Genomic DNA, 2182 nt, shown 5'->3' with positions numbered 1-2182 from the left:
ACATCCTTGTGATTGAGGCAGTGCAGGGTAGCTTCACGAGATTGATCCCTGGGATGGCGGGACTGTCATATGAGGAAAGATTGAAAAGACTAGGCTTGTATTCACTGGAGTTTAGAAGGATGAGGGGGAATCTTATAGAAACAGGTAAAATTGTAAAAGGACTGGACAAGCTAGATGCAGGAAAAATGTCCCCAATGTTGGGCGAGTCCGGAACCAGGGGCCACAGTCTTAGAATAAAGGGGAGGCCATTTAAGACTGAGGTGAGAAAAAACTTTTTTTTGGAGGCCAAGTCACTGGATGGATTTAAGAGAGAGTTAGATAGAGCTCTAAGGGCTAGTGGAGTCAAGGGATATGGGGAGAAGGCAGGCACGGGTTATTGATTGGGGACGAACAGCCATGATCACAATGAATGGCGGTGCTGGCTCGAAGGGCCGAATGGCCTCCTCCTGCACCTATTTTCTGTTTCTAGTGTTAGAACACATTGGTGAAGCCATGTTTAGAGTAATGTTCAGATTTAAGAAAGATCTTGACGAGCTGGAAAAGGATGCTGAGATATACAAGGACGTGCAGGATTGTAGGTGAATTGAGCTCTGTAAATGCACACAGTCTCTTGCCCAGAGTAGGTGACACAAGGACCAGAGGGCATAGGGTGAAAGTGAAGGGGGAAAAGATTTATTTGGCCCAAGATTTAAATTGTCCCCAAGTGTGCAGGATGGAACTAGTGTACAGGAAGGTGCAGACTCGATGGGCCGAAGGGCCTGTTTCCACGTATCTTTAAACTCTTCTCCATGGGATATCACCATGTCGTGGTGGAGAATCTTGTGTGGACCTGAGATCCTGAGAGCGATGCCGTCTGGAGCTACGCTCCTGGTAGGACCACCAATGGCGGTAAGGTCGAGGGGGAGGTCTCTGACAAAGAGCAATCCAACCAAGACCTCAACGGTGGAACAGGCGGAGGACGATGGCTGACCTTAGTGGAGCTAACGTCACAACGGCTGGGAAGGCGGATGAAGGCTGCAGCAGAAAAGGGTCTCCGGTCGTCTTGGACTCCATGCCACTGGATCCTGACCCAGATCTGTCAAGGACCCCACGTGGGGTGGCTGTCTGTGCACCAGTCTCCCCACGTTAAACAAAGTCACGCACAGGCAGGGGTCCTCCATGAGAGGACAGTCAGACTCGTTTAGAGTGACCAGCGATGATGATGATGATCTTTAAACTAAACTAAAAAGACTGGAGAATATGGCCTGGTGGACTCTTCTCCATTCCTAGCAAGATGGCGCCCAACCCAGGCGACTATTTGTGGGCCAGTCACAGGAGCAGATTACAATGACATATTGCAACCGCTCCACACTCTTCAATCTGTATTCCTATTCAATGCAAATTGATTAGAATCGTATATTGTCTGTCCACTGACTGGTTAGCACGCAACATAAATGCTTGCTATTGAGGGAGTGCAGCGTAGGTTCACCAGGTTAATTCCCGGGATGGCGGGACTGTCATATGCTGAGAGAATGGAGCGGCTGGGCTTGTACACTCTGGAGTTTAGAAGGATGAGAGGGCATCTCATTGAAACATATATGAGATTATTAAGGGTTTGGACACGCTAGAGGCAGGAAACATGTTCCCGATGTTGGGGGAGTCCAGAACCAGGGGCCACAGTTTAAGAATAAGGGGTAAGCCATTTAGAACAGAGACGAGGAAACACTCACAGAAAGTTGTGAGTCTGTGGAATTCTCTGCCTCAGAGGGCGGTGGAGGCCGGTTCTATGGATACTTTCAAGGGAGAGCTAGATAGGGCTCTTAAAGATAGTGGAGTCAGGGGATATGGGGAGAAGGCAGGAACGGGGTATGATTGGGGATGATCAGCCATAATCACATTGAATGGTGGTGCTGGCTCGTAGGGCCGAATGGCCTACTCCTGCACCTATTGTCTAAAAAGCTTTTCACTGTACCTCGGTACACGGGACAATAAACTAAACTGAACCGAGATGATGGCGATGATTCGACAAGATGGTGTGAGATGGGGATCACACCCACACACACACACACACACACACACCTACACACACACACACACACACACACACACACACACACACACACACCCACCTACCCACACACACACACACACACACACACACACACACACACACACACACACACACACACACACCCACACACAC

Source organism: Leucoraja erinacea, unplaced genomic scaffold (assembly GCF_028641065.1).
Source record: "Leucoraja erinacea ecotype New England unplaced genomic scaffold, Leri_hhj_1 Leri_288S, whole genome shotgun sequence".
Taxonomy (NCBI): Eukaryota; Metazoa; Chordata; class Chondrichthyes; order Rajiformes; family Rajidae; genus Leucoraja; species Leucoraja erinaceus.
Note: the sequence above shows the minus strand (reverse complement) of the source record.